The sequence below is a fragment of the Apteryx mantelli genome, chromosome 15 (assembly GCF_036417845.1).
Source record: "Apteryx mantelli isolate bAptMan1 chromosome 15, bAptMan1.hap1, whole genome shotgun sequence".
Taxonomy (NCBI): domain Eukaryota; kingdom Metazoa; phylum Chordata; class Aves; order Apterygiformes; family Apterygidae; genus Apteryx; species Apteryx mantelli.
The window spans coordinates 23,004,040-23,024,562 of record NC_089992.1 but is presented as its reverse complement, the minus strand read 5'-3'; the positions used below and the strand labels follow the sequence as shown (position 1 = coordinate 23,024,562).

The 20,523-nt window shown below is 49.4% G+C and overlaps 1 protein-coding gene across 1 annotated transcript in view; it reads left to right on the top strand.

Moving 5' to 3' along the window:
- The window catches only part of LINGO1 (leucine rich repeat and Ig domain containing 1), a 238,608-nt gene that overhangs the window by 77,232 nt on the left and 140,853 nt on the right, over positions 1–20,523 (top strand). The gene's annotated exons all lie outside the window — the stretch shown is intronic.

The following is a 20,523-nucleotide window of genomic DNA, read 5'->3' as shown; positions in this document are numbered from 1 at the left end:
GACGGATGAGAACTGAAAACTTCAATTGAGTAATTGACACGATGACTTAAATAAAAGCAGGGATGCCCCTGCCGTCGTGGTGAGGGCATTCTGGCGGGTGGGATCCAGAGGACCTTTTGAAAGATCAGAGGGCAAAGCAATACGCAGGAGTAGGGCAAAATCTCCCCGGGGACCTTGCAGAGGAGCAAGGTTTGGATGAAGAACAAATGGAGAATTTGAGATCTGGAAGAAATGTGAAAGCCAGAGGTTGAAGTCCTGGTTTTACCTGTGCTGGGCAAGTTAGTGTCGTCATCCGTAACCTTTCTAGTAATGGGCTCGTTTCAGACCGTCCGCTTCAGTCGCGAGCCACCCTGTTGGCTTTCTGTTTGCCACAGCAAAGTGCTCGCAGAGTGTATGAGGCCTGGCAGATTCGCTGTTCTAGCAACGGGCTTCAGTAAACAAAACCAAAAATCCTTCACTAAGAATAAAAAAAGGAAAAAAGGTTCCACATTCTTAAAGCCGATGCCTTGTCTGAAAATACTGCTGCTTTAAGAAAAAAATATAGTTCTCAAGATAAAATGGCCCTTGAAAGTTGGTGTTTTAGTGTACCATGGGAAAGCAGGGATGTGCAATGTAGGTATGGCTTTTAAGGTACAAGAGTTCTTCAGACTGTATTTTAAGTATAATGTTGACTGTGACAGCCCACTTTTTAAAAGTGAATTCTGGTTGGCATTTCGGGTTGCAGAGCAACTCGGTGTAGAGATAGGGCAGAACAAGGAGCGTTTGCGTTTGTGTGCAACTTCCCCATAAAGGAATGGAAAAGATAAGGGGGAAGCGCTGCTAAGGCACTCTTCCTCGCTCTCCAGAGCAGGGACAGAAAAGCCTGCAGCTGTGAAGCAGGGGGAAACATGCGTATAAAGTTTTTCCTTCCTCAAGTATGGCGAGACCGTCTCTGTTTTCTCAAGGTGGACCCTAAACCACTTTTTTTTGATGTTTTCGCACTTTCAAAGTAACTGTGGGTTTTCTAAACATACATTTAACCCAGCAGAAAGGGCCCTGCTTCTCTGCTGAGATAAATTAGCAGGGCTGGCTTGAAGTCAGTGGGCCTACTGCAGACTGCATCATCTTCAGATGCGGCCCGTTGACACGTTTTCTTCAAAAAATGTATCTAGTGAAAAAGCAGCTTCTCTATTTTACAACATCCTGTAGGGTTGATAATTGAGGCCCACTGAAAGCATTGACACCAACTGCACGCTCGAGGCTTTGTCAGCGTTGTCCCTGGGCCCACACCGCCTAGTTGAATTCCTGGTTGTTCTCCCACCACATTGCTACCCACAGACTCTGGCAAAAAGCTCTTTCTGTGTCAGACTCCTTCCAGGCTCTGGACTCTTTCCATGTTAGTAAGTTGAGACAAGGTGTTAAGACTTGGAAGGCATTGCTGTTATTTCCTAAATGGAGAAAACTATATTAGACTTTTCTGAGCAACAGGCAGGCTTGGCTTTTCTCTGGCTTGTCGAAAGGTGCCTTGGGTATGAGTGCGTGAGCAGACTGCAGCCAATTCCTGCCTACTTGGTTTGTTCAGCTCTACACAAGTGTGGGCTAGGCCCCTTTTGGCTCAACATGTTCTATATCTGCTTCAGATATGGGTGGGAGGGGAAGTGGATGCCACCCGCCACTGGTGCCACCTCGTTGCTAGGAGTAGAGATGGAATAGCAGCAGCAACAAACTAGAAGGGAAAACTTCTTTAGCAGAAAAAGGTTTGCTACTGGATGGGGCCTAAAAATGTTGCTCTCCCATTTGAAGCAGGGGGTTATGGTGATCTCAGGGATTCAGTTACTGCTGGAGTGCTCTGGAGTCTGCAAGCCTTGTGGGAAAGGGAGACCTGTACTCTTGGACAGCCTGCTCAGGGCCTCCTAATGATCTTGGGCGATGAGTAAATCAGCAGGACATGAGTTTAGCTGTGTGTTTTTGACGTGGGACTTAACATATGGGACACAGTAAAGCTTTGTGCTGGATCATCTAACCAGATGGGGTTTGAAGTGGTGTTGTTACCAACTCTTTGCTGCATTCTGGGTAAAGAAGGTATTTGCAAAAACACTCCCCGGGGTTGGCTGTGATAATGAGGCTGCTCAGGGTGACACAGCAGAACTCTGCTGTTTTGGCTTTTTGTGATGCCAAAGAAAGGCCAACATGAGTGCTAGCAGGAACACAACAGTATATGGTGGATTTGGCTGCAGCATCTGGCATCAGTTGTGCCAGAGACTGGACATGGGACAAACAGCTGGAAACAAATGTATTTAATGACCTTTACTTCTCTTTGCTGATGATCACGCACGATTTTCCCTGGTTATCCCAACTTCCAATTCATCCAAAAGATGTGTCAGATGCATTGTTTCATGGGTCCTTGGGCTGTTGTTGATGTGGGAGTGTTGAGATGCAGCTGTGACCTGTTGAGAGTAGTATGGCTTTTCTCTTCCCTGTTCAGCATTAATGACATAACTTGTAATGTGAACGCTTGTAAATCCTGCTGTCTAAGGGACAAGCAACAGCCAGAGGGGTGCAGGTGGCAAAGGTGTATGTATCAGAGGTGTTCAGGAGAAAGTTTGTAGGGCAGCCTCTTTCTGGCATTCATCCCATTGAAATATCCTCTACCCATTGAAAAATTCCTACCTCTGAACTAAACACGGGAGCCTGGCCCCCCAGCCTTAGGGTGAATTCATTCCTCCCTCCTGTCTCTGCGTGTAACACAGCCGCTGACTAAAGGCAGTGATGGCAGCTCTGAAATGAGAGGGAACAGGGGAGCAGAGCAGGGTCGTCTGAGATGTTCCAACCTTCACACGTCTTCCACCTCCTGGCTCTCCGTCTGCCAGCTCTCTCCTCTCCATGCAGCATGTTTCTCTCTGGCTGCTGGGGAAACGGGAGAGGGGCCCATTCCCTATCTCTTATCCTGTATGAATCAAGTGGTCACCTCTCCCTGCTCTGCAACTGGTGGCTTGCCAGCGGCACAGACAGATGCCCTCCCTGCGCATATGTCCAGACAAACAGCATCAGTCATGCTTACACATCAGAGTGAAGGGATGAGCCAGCGGCAGGGTGAGCCTGGTGCCAGCCCAGCCTTCCTCCAGGCAGCGGGGCACTTGCGCGGCGGTCTGTGGGGTGTTTGCCTTCAGCATGCTGCTCAGCCCACTCAGGCAGCAGGGTGATGCGGAGCCTCTGTTTAGGAGCGTCCAGTTTTTAATCTGCCCGAGTCTGCTTTAACCTGAAAGCTGTTAGAGGTGGGTGGTAGCAAACTTGTCTCCGGTGCCCAGCTTCGTTGGGACTGATTGTGTTCCCCGGGCACGGAGGTAGCAGATGTGCGATTGGTGGGCAGGGGCAGGACTGGGGATGTAGTCGTGCCTCGCTGGCGAGCGCCTGGCCCTCCCTAACGCCTGCCTGGCCATGCCATCAGAAAGCAGGCAGCCAAGCGAGCGCTGCGCAACGAGTGGCCTGTTCCGTTTTCCCTAAGCGGAGCCCCCCATCCCTTCCTTTCTGACCAGTCTGACTCAGCTGAGACAGGAGACACTGGGGTGGGGGTTCAAAGCCGTTTTTAGAGATCAAAGATCAGGCAGGCTGAGAAATCTTGTAGCTGAGAAGCTGCTGTCGGGAACAGCTCTGGCAGGTTCGCTCTGCGGCCGGTGCTGGCTTGAGGAGGTAGAGGAGCCCCATTCAGCCTGCTGCCTGTACCTGTCCCCGGGGGACATTATTAGCACATGTTCAAGAGAAATAAATATGTATATAGTGACACCAGAGCAGCAGGTTACTAAGGCACAATTGGCAAGTGAAGAGAAGGCATCTGATGACAGGAGAGACTGAGCTTATGGAAAAATGCTTTGTTCAAAGGTTCCTCTTCTGGGAGGAGGACTCGGCAAGGAGGCTGGGTGGTGCCTCAGCCTGCAGTGAGACAGCCCGTTGCCATCAGTCACATAACATCTGCTCTTGCATTCAGTACGAGACCTTGACACCTAGCAGAGGGGGAGAGGCAGAAAGAGCACTGTGGGAGCAGGGACTATTACACGCTTCCTGCAGGCCCGCGTTGGAGTCACAGCCCTGGGACCAATTTGGAAAAGGTGCAAAAAGTGTGCTGGGGGCAGAGAGTGGAAGCTGCAGGCTGAGAGTGGAGAGGAGGAAGATGGCTTGAACAGGGTTACCCTGCCACGCATCTTCCTCTTTGGTTGTGTCTCTGCTTTAAAAAGCCTCTGCTGCCTTGGCTATCACATCTCCTGTGCCCATGTAATTGTTTGGGACAGCGATTATCATTGAGGACACGTGCAGCCTGAAGCCAGCAGCTTGCGTCTAATGCCTGGTGACACTCCGAATGTGATGTCTGCTGATGAAAGGGGTCGCCAGCAAGGAGACTCCAGAGAGCTGCTTGCTGCAGAGAGCGCTGTTGTTGCTGCAGACAGGATAGACACCAACCTGGGGAACTCGCTGGTGTAGGAGGCCACATCACAACTGGAATTTCAAGAAAAAAAGGGCCGACTTGGCAGTGCCTAAATGCTTGTGGTAGGGAACAAATCTCCTGCTTAAAGTGAACTCTGGAGTCTCAAGAGTCATAGGTGGTGTGCCAGGGCAGACCCTGCATTCGCAGCAATGCAGGACAACAGGCAGCAGCTCCGAGCACTTGGGTGCAGTAACTGGAGAGGTGGTCCTTGAGAGGGGAGCACTGAAATCCTGTCTTGCCTTGCTGGAGGATTTGGAGGGCTGAGGGTCTGTATTTGATGAAGGTGGTCTCAATGGGGATGGCTTGAGGCCACCCAAAGCAGAGGATGTAGAGCGCTAGGTGTAATGGGAACCCAGAAGAGGAACTTGCTGGGTTCAGAGAAGAATGGGATGTGTTATGAAGAGCGCTCTGGGCTGTGAAAGGAAACCGTGGTGACAAATATCACACAGATAGCCCATCGTGGGATGGCTTGCAGCAAAGTTATGTAATAAAACAGCTGTGTTGTTGTGTCTTGTGCCAGCCTTCTGTCCTCTGTGATCCTTTCCGGCTGTTGGCTAACACACAGCCTTTCCCAAATTCCCATCACACTAGAGACTTGGACATGGCAGGTTCTTGATCAACCACAAATACACCACAACAGCTTAGTATGTTCTTCCTGCGCTTCTGTTGGCCATGAGGTCATATCTGAATACGTCAAGGATTTTACTCCCGTTAATGTCAGTGCGTGAGGATGACTATTAGATCTGTACAGCCAACAACACCTTGTGAAGACATACAAGAAGCGTCTTTGGGTGCTTCTTGCTTAAACAGTCATCCTAAAGAGTTCATCCCAAGCTGCGTCATGCCACATGGCATCAACAGTGCAAGTCCCGCCGTCTGGCTTACGTTAGCACCAGCGACTGCCTCAGTAACACCCATAGCTCTTTCCACAGTACTAGGTAAAGATGGAGAAGGTCACTCAAGGCTTCCAGCAAGGATCAGCTGTAGTAGAGTTGCCATCTTTGGTGTTTGCCAAGTACTGTGAGTAGCAAGTGGGGAAACAAGAACAAAACTCTGGAAGATCCCAATGCTGCCAATCCCTGGACAGGATGGGGTTGTATTTCAATTCTCTGATCAAAAGGTGGAGCCAGAAACCCTGGAGCTACAGAAGAGTTTGCTTCCTGCTATGAATCAGTACATTTGATTGCTTCAGCCTTTGGGAGAGCTCTACCATGCTGTGCAAGCAGCACTGCTGAGTCAGGTGCTGCTCCAGCAAGTGGAGAAACTCCGTTCAATGGGTGGATGCACAGATTGAATGATTTTTCCATGTCAGGACTGAATTACACCAGGAAGCTAACATAAAGATCTGTTTCCCAGGCAATTCCTCCAGGAGACTTAAGCTGGTATAGGAGGAAGTTCTTTTTGTGCTGCCATGTAGCTGCTCTTAGAGCTTTGATCCTGGGTTCAATAAATGTATACCTTTCCTATGTCAGGGGCCAACTCTCACATTAATTCGTGCCTCAACTCCATTTACTTCAGCAAGGCAGGATGTGGAGTAAGAGGAAGATCTGGGTTTTTCTTCTTTGCGAGCTGCTGAGTAAATGGAGGGGAAGGAGCCTGAGGTCCTGCAGGTGCTAGACACCATTCAAGAAGCTCCTTGGGGATACAGCGAACACTGAGAAACAGCACAGGCTTCCACGCCTGGAGCTGGGAGAGCAGTTTTTTGGAGCAGCGAGGAGAGACCGTGGCTGGATTTGAAGTGGAGGACATGTAGAATGAGATAGAGCAGTCCCCAGGAAAGATGAGAAGGTGGAAAACAGATTAAAGGAGGGGGCAATGAGGAGAGGAAGAGGGATAAGAGGAGGAAGAAGTAGCAGTGATGGTAGAATTGAGTCTCCTGAAGTGCAGTAATCGGCTCACAGCTTCCTTCTCCCCAATCCTCTTACACTGCTCCCATTTCACATCTCTCCCCAGATTCTGCCGTGTATGTTAGCAGAGATAAAAGCTCTCTTCCCACGCTGGGCTCGTCTCCCTTAGCATGGTTAATCGCAACCTAATGTGGCAAACAGTCTTCTTGGGAGATGCCCTGAGCCTGGCTCCTTTCTTTCTAGGTGCCTCCTGCCTTTTTCCCTTCACTCCTGCTTTCCCTCATGCATGCCCTCCTCCCCCAGCACACACCACATGCCCCTGCAGGCTGCATGGCTGTCACGTGGCTGTGATAAATGAGCTTCATCTGCACTGAAAATTAATCACATTGTCATGCTGGCAGAGGATGAGGCAGCTGCATGAAATGCCTGAATCTCTGGCTAATTTATCACAATGGCCGGATGCAGAACCACTCTGCAGCTTAACAACTTCTGCTGCGTGGGGACATGCTCAGTAGAGCCAGCCAGTGCAAGAGAGCCTCTTAGTACGAGTGCGAAGGCTGGGCCTGGAGGCAGATCTCTTGGGATGCACTTCTTCTCTTCAAAATGTCCCGGAAGGACTTTTTGTGGCTCAGCAATTGATTTTCAACAAAGAGAATCCAGCAAGAGGTTGCTGGTGTCCAAAAGCTGAAGGACTGAAGCTGTTAATGATGGCCTAGCTCCCTGCATGGGTCTGGTGCCTGTAAGCCATCACAGTGATCCCGTGACCTGAACCTGCAAATTGCTTGTGACCTTTTAGGCTGGAAGGACATTCAAAAACCTGGATATGCTTACAACGGCAAACTTTCCTCTCTGCAGAAGGCAGCACCAAAGCCATTGCTGACAAAGAGGCTCTGCCACCATCGCTCATCCCAGGGAGTTGATGGTGAGCACAGCTGGAGCCTTGCGAGCGAGCGAGCGCCCACCAGCCCACCCAGCTCTGCACCTCACCACTGGCATGGAGCAGCCCCTCAGTGCACTTGATTTTGACTCTGTTCTTTGTTGCAGACGATATTATGCCAAAGCAGCCTGTGCAGGCAGACTATCTGGCATATTTTACGTCTCCAGCAGAAGTAACAGTTGTGGGGTGAGCAGCAGACTAATGATGAAAATGGATTTTAAGAAATTATTCCAGGACTTTCAGAAACCCAGTGTCTGCTGATGGTGGAGCTTGAAGCTGCCTGGCTAGGTTGATATGACCTGTTCTCTTAGTTATTAGTATGCTACTTATCAGAAGAAATACTTACATCAGCAATGCTGTCTGCAACATAAGTGCGTGCCTGTGATGTGCTGGGTATTATACTTGTGCAACCAGCTCCAGGGCTGATGTCGCTCATCTGCTGCTCTGTTTACCTAATGGATCTATGCCAGTTTCTAGTACAAAACATTAGGGATGGGAGCTGGATATTTTATTGGTTGCTTCTGGTGTTGCATGGAGGGATGTACTTCTCTTTGGGAATCCAGATCATCTATTCAAAAAATCCTGCTTGCTTAATGCCAACTGTTCCTCTCCATTTCAATACAGACTTGGTTGAACAGACTGTGTCTTCTTTTCCTGCCATTTGAAATTTGCTGTACCACATCTTTTGCTTAGGCACATGTGCAGTTACAGGGATAATGTTTAGAAAGCTTATTTCTTGCTGGTGCCTCCCTGTGTCAGGGGACTTTAAGATTGCTCATTACAAAACATCTGTATGATCGAAAGGATTTGTTTATCAGCAGATTTAGAACAGTTTCTCCTAGTGCTGGGATTGGACAGTGAGTTCAGCAGATAAAACTGCATGTTGTGTAAGAATTTCAGGAGACCGTGTCTGTCGGTTCTAGTGACTTGGCCCCCTAAAAGGGCTCTGTCACTGACCTTGGCCAGATCTTCCCAAGCTCTGACACTTTTGGAGGGCTGGTGGCCCATTGTTAGCACAGGCTACCTTGGAACGTGGTCAGAAGGAGGCCAGGGAGGTCATCTACTTCTTGTCTTAGGCAAAAGCAAAACAAGACAGTGTGGAAAGTGCTGGCTGTCCACTCACATCAGAAGTTGAGCTTGTCTCCCACAATACCAGCTCATTCTACAGTGAAGAGTTTGCCTGGCCAGGCTGGACCCTGTTTGCTTAGACTCATGTCTAGGACAGATGTAGGTTCTTCAAATGGGTTCACTGTCACTTGTCCTATGGCAACTAATTACAAACTCCAGAGAATATTCAGCTCTGGATTGTTCATTAACTAATTGGAAACTTTTCCATGAGTCTCAGCAGTCCCTCTGTGACAAGAAAGTCACACATTCATTGTCTGCTTTCTGATTGCTTTGTCCCAACTTTATGAATAGAAGCATCTTGGAAGAAGTCCGCTGAGACTGTTTTCCTGGAGTAACAGCTTGAGAGGGAGATATATTGGGGAAGGGTTGAGAGAGAGCCAGAGGGGTGTACGGAAAATAGTTGGCCATTTTACAAATATTTTCTAGTATTACATTTTACTTAGGGAAGACATTGTTTGAGTGTGTGCGTAGGCTCTGAGTTGTCCCAAGTCCCCAGGACCGTCCCTGGTTGAGACAAGAGCAGGAGATTTGGTGACTGGTAGTTCCCTGCCTCAGCCAACGCTGGGGCTGTGCAGGTAGGCCTGGCCTCTGCTACAGCATTAGCCAGCTCAGCTGTGGCTGTTGGCAGTGAAATATGAGCAAACTTCTGTATGTAGACTTGTTGCTGGTACAAGTCCCGCTGGTTTGCAGCTGTATTTCATACATCTATCAGGTGTCTCCTCGAATTTGTTGTTCTCCTCTTTGCTGTCATCACCAAGTGCAAACCTGCTCTGTTTCCTACAGCTGAGGGGCTTTTTGCATGCGCTTGGTCCTGTTTATTTTGCATTGTCTTTGCTTGCTTGCCAGGACAGCGTGGAAAGAGTTCCTCTTACTGCTCCTCATTTGTGTGTGGCGAATTTGGAATAGCTTTATGCTCTCTCTCTTCCATGTGCCTTCTGTCAAAACAGAGGTGTCGTCAAGTCACCAAAGTGGCATGTTTCTGCTCATTTATAGCTACAAAGAAGTTTTTCCTCAGAGCTCCCTGCTTTTTTTGGTCCCCCAACTCCATGGAGACGTTTTGATCTAAAGGAAAGAGCCATCTCCCCATTTGTTGCTTCCTATCCAGAGGCCCTGAAAGGGTCCATGTAGCAACACCTTGTGGTCCCATAATTTATTGACTTATAGTGAACTTGCCATATTTCACAGAAGATCAAGTATGTTTGGAAGGGAGAGCTGCTGACAATATGAGAGGACTGTGAGTGGATGCTTGCTCTGGGATGCAAAATAATGGAGAATAAAGTAAGGCAACTTGCGGATGTCCTGTATCATAACTGATGTTATTACTTCAGCTTGGTTTGAAGGGGCTCTCTGTGAGCCTGGAGACAGGTCTTTTGGAAGAGACTGGAAACAGTTGCTCTGGCCGCTGGTCTCTGAAGATTTCACTATGATTCTTTTTGCAAATGTTGTCAGATATATTTTTTTCTTGCAGTTCAGCAGAAATGTACTGAAACAGTTGTACTTTGTGATCTGAAGTTACACACTGCCCACGTTTTCCTGTTGTAAGGAGAACTGGTCCCTTGTTTTCAGAGGAAAGAGGTTTTATCAATAAAAATTGAGCTGCTGGTACTCCCAGCAGCTCCTCCAGACAAAACAATGCATTGTTTTTTTTCAAAACTTTAAACCTTTTCCTTGAGCTTAACTCATAAGGACATGGGCTCCCTTAAGCCCACAGTAAGCTGGCTTCCAGATCAATACAGCATTTTGGGGAGGGAGAAAAGGTGCTCCTAGTTCTAGTCTCCTTTAGACATGTGTCGATGACAATCCCTGGGCAAACAGCTATTAACTGTGAGCAACAGAGTAAGAGGGAACCGCAAACTCAAGTCTAAGCATCTCTATCTAAGCCCCATCCTCAAATATTGTAGCCTGTCAGTTTGCCTGTCATTCTCTTGATTTGGTTTTCCTCCTGCCTGATTTGCATGCTCCAAAGTGTTTGAGAGCTGTGTTTGAGACAGCAAGCACAGCCCGACCGTGGCTGCATGCTGCTGCTGGGTCATAGGGCTTCCCAGGGACAACCCGTAATCCTTTTTTAAAGCCTGATGGGACAAAAGGTGCTTTCTAATTGGAAATTTATTTAAAACAAGTCTAGTTCACTCTGCTCGGAGATATAAATCCATGGCACACCTCTTGGGAGAAGACTCCCTTTGCTCTTCCGCCAGGACAGGCCTCCAGAAGGCACCTGGCTGGAGAAGCATCCCAAGTGAGCCAAGGAACTGAGGGGCTGAAGGTGTTCTTGCTGGGGCAGAGCTGGCCTGGTTTGCTCTCTTACCCTTCCCTGGGAACTCTAATTATTTAAGTGACTGTTTCAAAGCTCTCAGGAGAGGTGGCTCTTTGCACTGCTCTGTGCACCATGCCAGGTAGGAGATGGAGAGGTGTGCAGCCAGACTGATGCTGATCATGGCCCCTCCTGGGACAAGAGGCACTTTGACCCCTGGTGTCTATTATCCTGATGTTCATTCATATTTTGAATCCCCTGAGAGCCTGTCTGGTGTGTTTTAGCCTTCAGTTAATGCAGAAGAAGAATTAATGTAGTCTTTGCTCAGGCCTGTTCTCAGAGTGAAGCAGCTGCTACAGGGAGAAGTACTCCCAGAGGTGCCACTGCTCACTCTGGTAATGTCCGTAATGGGTTCTGGTGGTCAGTGTTGCTCAGACTTTCCAAGGTTGGCTATTTTATCAGGCTTCCTTATTTTATTTTCTTCTTTTTTTTTTTCAAGTCAGGACTAGAGCCAAGGTGTTCCTTATTCCTCAGTCTCTCCTCCCCTTCTTCAAGAAAATGTTGATGGAAAAGTTAGCAAAAACTTCAGAGCTTTCACTCAGAGGCTTTCAGGGGTCTTGCAGTTAGGTAGAGCATGCTCTTGTCCTCTAGGGCGGTGCGTTTCTGGTCGGACTGCTGATCTTGAAATACAATGTGATCTCAGAGGGGCTGAGATGAACGTGTGGCCAGGGTGACTGTACTGCGTGCAGACTAGGCAATCCATGGGGGCACCCATTTCGTTAAACTGTTTTGGCTGAACATGCAGTATTTGCATGAAACTATTTCATGCAGATTTCCAGACCATTTTAGCTGAAATGGTGTTACTGGCCCTTGGCTTTGTATTTACGCTTCTGCCCTCTGTTAAAGCGCAAGACAGACTGGCTTACACCCCTAGGTTAGTGGGGATACTGGGTTGGAGAGAGCTAACACTGAGGCATTACGTGGGGTATTGCAACTGTGCGGTGACGCATACGCAAGAAGTGATTCAGCAACCTTGCATGTAACAGCTCAGATCGCCTTGTTAGGTGCCTGACAGCAGAAAGAAGCTATGCTGGGTAACTCTGCAAGATGGCTTTGGGTTGGCTTTGTTTGAGATGGAAGATTTAAGATCAGTTGCAGGTCTAGCCAAAGTGGCGAAGGGGCTTGCCCATTGCTAGTGTCAGGGCAGGCGGGTCCTGCTGGTTCCGAGGAATGCCGGTGACAGCCGCCAGTGCGCCCAGTGCACGAAGTGGCAAACATGCTCCTCTTTGTATAGCATGCATGCGTGCATGTCGATGCTCAGTGCCTGTAGTTCACCCTCTGAATGCAGATGCAGCCCAGGAAGGGAGAGGAGTCACTGCGCACCCAGTCAAAATGAGGTTTAACCCTTGGGCTTTCACATCAGTGACAGAACACAGTGAGAAATCCCACCCGCGGTCTCTGCCACGTCTTTAGGAGGTTTGCCAGCTAGCTCTCTCTTCTTACTTGAATGGAGGTACCAGACCTCTCCCCACGCCCACATCCTTCACCAGTAAGGCGCAACAGAGAGTATCGCACCGCAGCCCTGCAGAAATGTCACTAGTCCTCCTGCCTGCTCGTCTGTGTAATCCTCATGGCTGGAGAGCAGCAGAAAATAAAAGCTCCAGCTGATGGGAACCAGCAAGACCCCCTCTTACCTCAGGTGACTGATGGCTCCGTTCAGAGTTGGCAGCCCTCTTGGTAGAGGGGTCTGCAGCTCAGAGTGGAGCAGCAAGAGGGAGACGGAGCAGTACAGACTGTCCCAGCGCCTGCAAGCCATGGGCCAATGCTGCTGCCCCGTGCAGCTCTGAACACCGCGGGTGGGCTCCAGCGGAGCAGCGGTGGGGATCTGGTCCCACTTGGGGACAGCAGTGTAGGAGAGCTCTGGGGGCATGCAACAAAGCCTGAGGGCAGGAGGCTCTGGGGCACTGACCAACCTTGGCGGAGGGCAGCGCTCGCCTGCCCTGGACAAAAAGGTTTTTTCAGATGTCTGTCAGAGCCTCTCCAGCACCTGCCAGAAGTTGGGGACAGCCAGTTAATTGCAACTATTTTCAAGCGCTTTGCCACGCTCTCCAGTGATTGCTGCTGAAGCACCCAGGCCTTTTAGGATTCAGAATTAAGTTTCCAAAAGGACCTGCACTCTAGGAATTAATTTGTTTGAAATCTCTCTTTGCAACCATGTGCGGATCCCCATGTACCAACACCTGGGGCAACATGGCAGCCTGCTAAAAGAACTGTGATTGCAGGCCTGACACCTTATAATTGGCCGCCTGTCTTTTTCTAGGTGCAAATAATTGTGCCACAAATTACATCACGGTTAACTATCCATTTTCACTGAGGATTCGGTCAGGTATCCTAATAACATCAACAGCTCCTGTAATTATTCAGGCTGACAAAATCAGAAGCCAGTACGATGTCCTTTGGGTATAAACACAGAGTTGGGTGTAATTGCTTCCCTTGGCAAATGCCAGTGTTTCAGCACTTGCTTCCAGCCCAGTTTGGGATGAACTTGAAGCTTGTGCTAGTGCAGGTGTTCTGAGAAGTGTTACTCTGAAAATGCTGAAATGGAAATCGTCGAGCAAGCAGAAGCGGCAGCAGGCTGCAAGTGTTTGCTAGTCACTTTGGAGGTGGGAGAACCCTTGGCTGACTTGTAAGCCCTGCGGAATTGAATATATATGAAGGATGTTCCCACTGTCTACAGTGAAAAAGTCAGGGAGAAGGTGGTAGAATAGTTCATGTTTCACTAGAAAATGCAATACGGTTTTGATGCTCTCCACTCCTGAGTACAAAGGAACAGTAGGCAATACTGACCCTCAAGTTTTCTGTTTTCAGCTCCTTCAATTTGCTTTATCAATTTGGTTTATCAGTGCCAAAGAACTGGAAGTGTTTCTTTGATTTTCTGGTTCTCCTTTTTACCGCTGGGCAAAGAATCTGAGTTTAATCTTAAGTTAGTTTTGTTGCTGGTCGTGACTATAACACTCTTACCTCCACCCCCCTTCCAGTCAGGCCCCACAATACCGGATATCCACTGGCAGGAGAGGGCTCAGGAGGGTAGTAACGAGAAAGACCTTTGAGCAGTAGAGTCTTAAAGGAGATCACTGCCAGGGAGAGGAGTCGGTAAGAGCGGCGTGAGGGAGCAGAGGACACCAGCGTGTCCCTGTCAGCCCTGGGAGATGGTGGTGAGCTGTTTCCAGCTGGTCTTTACAAAACATATCCAAGCCAGGCTCGTGACTTCTCCTTTCCTGCTTGTATCTTGTTAGTGACTGGTGGATGCCATGGATTTTAGTGGCATCTTGTATTTTCCTCTCATAAGTCACAGATAACAATATTCTGTACTTCCCCAAGGATGCTCCGTATGAGTCAAGCCCTGGGCCAGTCACTCGAAGGAGCTGTGAGCCTCGCTCTGATGCAAACCTCACATACCACGTTAAGAGAGGGCACTGCCCTCTGAGACCATCGCCTGCTGCGAGCTCGACGGGTGGCAGGGCCAGGCCGTAGGCTGCAAAACACCTGCTGAGGCAAGCGGCCACGCTGGTACCGGCACGGTGCACAGTACTGTCCCGGGGAAGGCGCATGTCCCTCTAAGCACAAGCACTAAGCTGCAGCCACGTCGTGACTGTCCTGCTGCTGCGCATGACCCTGTGGGGAGCAGGAAAGGGGGAAGACTGTGCTCGCGGCTCTGCAGGCCTTTCCCCAGCAGCGAGTGGCAGGGTGGCATCGCAAAAGGACCCTGCTGCTATGGCTTCTCAAGGAAGCCACAGGAGAAGCACAGGTTTAGCTAGGGGCATGCATTGAGACCACAGTGCTCCTGGGGTACCCAAGTGGCAAAATCTGTGATCCCTCTGCCCTGTGGTTCAGCGTGTTGCAGAGAGCTGGGACCCGCTGGAGATTTTTGGCTAATCCTCCTGGCGTTTGGAGCTGGGCCTTTGCTGCAGCATGCCCGGGAACCTGCCTGTGAACCGCTAGCCAAACGTGAACGGCACCTTTGTTAAAGCCATCAGTGCTCCTCTGAGCTTTGCCTTTTGGTTTTGTTTTATGTTTTCTTGGGTCTTTGCGCTTTTAGCTAGAACTGGAAATGCCAGGCTCCCCTGGGGGAGGCCGTTCTTGGCATGCTTTAAAGCCAACTAGAGGGAGCTGGAATAACCTGATACGACTCTGTGGAGCCTGATTTCTAGTCCCTGTAATTAAACACCCAGCTGTTGAGATCTTTTATGTGTATTCGAATTGAAACTTGGCAGGCTTGTGACTAGCAGGAAGCTGGCTTCAATGACCAAGATCTATTGCATTCTTAAAGCAAACTCCATTATATTCAGGCCAGGATGGGCAGGAATCTAAGCCTGCCAGAAATGCTTTTATGGACTGAGCTGATTGGATTGGGTGAGAAGTGTTGCCATGCTATTACTGATACCTAATTCACAGGTGGAGATGAGTTTTGGGTTCCCTAAGCCCTCAATCCCTTGCTATTTCACCCAAGCTATGGCACAATAAACGTTAGAGATGGAGTTTCTAGAAAGCAAAAAGAAACCTCAAACCCCTCTAAGGCATGTAGGGGCCATGAGGTAGGAAAACAGAATACATGAAGGTGAGGCACAGTGCCGTGGTCCTGGAGGGAGAAGAGGGCTCAGCCACTGGAGATTTTCCATGCAGAGTCTATGCTGAGACTGAGTGAAAACCTTCCTATCTTAGTTGAGTGGGCAGGATAAGATGGCTGCTCCTCTGAACCGAGACCCTAAACTTGGGATTTGTCCATCACTAGCTATAACACACAGAGAAGTAAATGTCACTTACAAAATTTATGAAGGAGATGCCTCGCTAGTCTCCTTTTTAAGGTTATACTAAAAATTAAACCACATTTTCCCCCACAGGGAAACTGCAGACTGTCATTGTAAAAAATGTCCCTGTGTGTCGTTGAGCAGCATGCATGTGCGTGTATATAGCATAGTGGGATTGAAATGCAGGGCAGCACAAAAGGCACAGCTCACACGGCTGTTTATCTGAGGAAAATCTTTATTTATATATATATTTTTATATCATAATTTCCTGGCCGCATAAAAAAATCAGACGGTTACACAAGCCCAGAACAGAGTTTCCAGTATAAAAACTTGGCGCATGTCTTATTTATACAGCCTAAGCTGCAGTGCATAAACCATACCCCTCGCCTCCGTCTCCAGCCATTTTGAAATGTCATTATGATCATGAAGCATGATGTTTGGGAGAAAGCCTTGCTCCATGCTGCAGTGGGGCTGACGCCCTGCAAAGGTCGCTGCTGACCGGTGTCCCTTCTCCTCAGCCCAGACCAGCTGTGCTGTTTCCTTCCGGCTGAGAAGCCTGTTTCTCCCCATTGCCTGCCTGCAAAGGGATCTCGCCCAGATCTCTTACCTCCATGTGACTGAGAAGGGGAAGAGGTAGTAGCAGTCCCTGACATGCTTGGAGGATCAGAGCCACGTTTGTGATGGGGTCTGTGTGAGCTGGGAAGGGGACCATATCTCCTGCCTGCTTATCCCTGAAATGTCGGTCTGGTTATGGTCAACACCTTCCTACCTGCTTGCTCTCTAAACCATCAGACTCCATTTTATCCATAAATCTCATCAGGGAACTGGACAGGCTTTCTTAGCAGTGCTTGCTGCTTCTATTCAGGGTAGAGCAAGAGACCTTCCAAACGCTGGTAGGGCTGGTGATTACGGGCCCACGTTACATAAGCGCTGTCAGCTCTGAGAAGATGCTCATTTGAGGTTCAGTGCGGAATCAGCTTGGTTTTGATGGGCTCTTTTCTTTCCCTCAGTCACAGGGAAGCTAGAGATGCAACGGACCTAATACCTATCTGCCTTCTCCGTTGGGCGCACTGGCTCTGGTGTTTCTCACAGATAAGCATTTGCCACCCCAGTCTCTGGGGATCCCACCTGCCTGTGGCTGACTTCTGGGTCCTGGGGCACCTTGCTCCTGAAAACCCCTGTCCTAGGGTGCAGGCTCGGGTTCCTCTTTCCAGTTCCAACTGGGGTATGTTCTCACTTGGACAGCACCATCCAAACACGTGGCCTTTCTGTGCTTTCCTGGCATGTGGCTGGAAACTCACGTTGCCCTCGCAAGGATGCTGGGACTCGGTCTCAAATTTGGCTGTGCATGATGCAGATGAGTTCTGGGGGAAAGGTTTCCTTTCTGGAAACTTGTGCTTGGGAGGAAACTGATGTCTTTCCCTCCCGGTCCTAGCAAAGCACCATCTGTGGCCAGGGGCCTCCTCCTGTGGCTCCTGGCTTGCCCCCGCTGCCCGTGGTGGGAGCCCCTGCTGCAGGAGGGAGGAGGAGGCAAAAGCTGTGGCCGAGGGGCCAGCTCTGATCCAGCCCCTTGTGCTCCGTGCAACTGGACAGGGATATGAGGCTTGGGGACATTCATCAGCTCTGGCAGTGGAGCTAATGCGATTAAGGGCTTTTCTCACCCTCCACTCAGTGCTCATTAACATTTCCCTTCTAAGACGTTTATAAGCATCACTGTTCATCTTGCCGCAGCCTTGGCTTTTGATAAGACGAGCGCCTGAGCTGGCCGCGTGGGGGAAAGGCTTTCTGAATGAGGCTCGAAAGCCCGTAAACACTGCCCTGCCAATGGATGTGGCGGCAGAGGAGGAGATGCGACTGGGAGAGCAGCCATGCCGTGTTGTGTAATGTTATCAGCCCAAACGTTTCCTTCCAGGAAAGAGTCCTATTCATACCAGGGATTAAAGAGCTAAGGGAAGGCAAATGCCCTGGTTGAGTGAGTGTGAGAGATTATATCTGGGTAATCTGTGAATGGAGACCTGCAAACAACTTTCTCTTTGGTGTCACAAACCTATCCTCTACAAAGACAGAGGGCGAGAATCCGATTTTGGACGCCTCCTTCCCAGCTGTCTCACTGCAAACCCAGGCTACATCCAGGTCTCAGAGGAGTATTTTTATTTGGTCTTACAAGTAGGTCTTCAGACATCTTGAAATGGGTGCTTCATAGCCTGCATGCAAATGAAACCCTCTCGTGCACCACCCAAAGCCCTTCATAGCAGCAAGCCGGGGGCTTTGTGCTGCACATTCTCCCTTTCCTCTCATACTCTACACAGCCCTCCCATCTTCCCAAACAAGCTCCCTGATTCCCACTGCACACACATAGAAGCACACTCCGTGTGTCCATAAATGTGTGGTTTGGGCACAGTGCCCTGTTGCCCTGTTGTCAGAGCCCGGGGTGGGCGGCAATGTACACACAAGCACCTCCTGCTCTCCATTGCATCTGTTGCTGTCTGGGAGCCGGGGCGCTCTGAAGCTGTCTCCTCATAGGCAACCAGGGCTTTGGGAAGGTTAGCTGCAGACATGCAAAACGGGGATTATTAACAGAAGAGATCAGACACCATGCTGAGCTGGGGGCGGGGTTCAAGGCTAAAGAGAAAAGTCTGTCAACACTGACAAGTCACCAGCTGATCTTGTAGGGTTTTGACGTGTTGGACTGGATCCAGTTCCTAGGCGTTATTTTGGTAGTTGCCTAGCGGTGCCTTTATTTTCTGTCTTGTGCTTATCTGCCCCCTTCTCTTCATGTCCCTTTGTGCTACCACCAGAGACTTCTCCTTTGAACAAGCCTGTAGCAGACTGCCTTGTAAACTGGCATGTGGGAAGTGGAGGCTGCTTGTAGGAGCTGCTTGTGGACTTTCTATGGTGGCTCCCCACATACCAGATGGATGGTGCTGGTGGACAACTGGCCTTTTCATTCTGTGAGAAACCTGAGCAATGGAAAACTTAAGAAAAGAGCGCTTCAGGAGAATCATTTGATTGCCACAAAATGTGGACGTTGGAGCTGTGTCCCCTTGACCAGCCATGGTGTCTCATGGGCTCATTGGGGACTCACTGACCAGAGTGCACCTCCAGTCTGGGGAGATGAGGGCACGTGGCACTGTGAAAATTTGGAGCAGGGACACAGTTCAATGTTAAGTTGAATTGGAGCCAAACTTTGCCGTCTTTTTCAGTCATCTGAAATGTTTTAGTCTGTGCTGAACCAAAGTAGAAAAATGTATTTGATTTTTCTGAATATTTTAATTCTTCTACCAAGAAAAATTGAATTTCCCATGAAAATTGCATTTCCGATTTGGAAACAGGTTGTCATATGCCTATCAGCACTACAGACAGCTGATTTTTTAGGGACTAATGGCTGAAGATTGACTGATTCAATGTCTAGAAAGATGCATCCTCTGATTCAACCTTTTCCCTGGATTGGGGCTTTTGTGATTTTTTTGTCACATGTGGATTCCTAACAGCCTCACAAAACACAGGTTCCTGCTGCAGCTTTCCCTCGATTGAAACTAAGAAGGCCTCTCATCTCTATCCACCTGCCTGTTTTCATGAAACCTCTAGGAATTTAATATCATTGAGATTTCCACCTGTCACTCAAATTCTGTTGACTCTGACTGCTGTGTTTGAGCGTAATTAGGGGAGACAGACAACACGTGGAGCACGTGATTGCATAAACCCAGTTTTCTTAAGGGGAAAGAAACCCTAGAACTCCCTCTTTAGAAAATTGTTGCCTTGTTCGGTAGCTATTGCCTCCCCCTTGACTGTCAAAGACCACAGCCAGCCCCTGGCGTGCCCAGCCGCGTGCGTGGGCACAGACTGGGCTGTCCCGGGCTGTGACGCCCCGGGCTGCTGCCACTTTGGGCAGGATGGATGCTGTTCTTGCAGCAGGGTGCAGGGAGACGGCGCTGAGGGCGCCGCGCTGTGACTTTGCCACTTCTGTTGGGGCACTGCATCTGCATTAAAGACATGGCACAAGCATCCCTAATTACACTGGGCAATTTCAGGGCAGACCCATCAAGTCAGAGCCATCCTTTAAAAATAAAGGAGCTTTTAATTAAAAGCACTAATTGTTAACAGTCTATTATAATGTGCATTAAGGTGTGATATTAGTCCATAAAATACCTGTTAAGATACTGGCATGAGTTTATTAGGTGCTCCTGGACATGAAAGCAACTTTAGGTGGTCACTGAAGATACCACCTACAGCAGCAATTCAGCTCCAGGATGTACTGGTGAGAAGGGAGCTCCTGTGGTTAAAGCAGCAAACTGAGGGTTTGGAGGTGATGCCTGATTTTGCACAGTTTTCCAGGGTGAATTTGCCCGTCGTGTAGTCCGCGTGCCTCGTCTCGCCATTCATACAGGGAACACCAGCTTCAGTGGGTGAAGGGTAGGTGGGGATGTGCCACGAAAATTACTGAGTCTGTTACTACATCTAAAGGAGGCCATCTAGGTGGGAGAGCCAGGAAGGAGTGGGACCCAAAACTAGGGATGAGCTCGAGTATGGCTTTGGGGCGTAGCCTGCCTTGGGCATATGTTGCCTCCAGCTCGGTTATGGAGCACGTTACGAGGCGGTGGGGCACGCTGTGGTAGGGTGGACGTTGTGAAAGTGCAAAATATCGTTGTGTTGGAAGAAGATGGATCCAAGACAAATTCATGGTGGAGACATCCTTTGAGAGAGATTAAGCACCATGTGACGGGTAGCTTGGGAAGGGCGTTATGCAAGTCTGCCCCAGTGGCTTGCGAAGAACTAGCTCCCCTGCATGTCCCGGGGCCTCTCGCAGGCAGGGAAGCCCACGAGGTGCCTCCACGTGCGCAGGCAGGAGAGGCAGCTCGGCGCGAGGCGGCGGCTGAGGGCGAGCGGCAGCCTCCCCGGCGGTGGGCGACGTTCAGAGATGCCCAGACACAAACACCGCCGTCTCCTCGCGCGTGTTCTCGTAGCCGCTTTTATTCACCTTCCCCTCTCCTCTCCCTTTGGCTGGCGGCCCAGAGCCAGGGTTTTTATGGCTTTTTTCTTAAAAAAAAAAATTTTTTTTTGGTCTTTTTCAGCAAGAATAAATCTTTTATCTG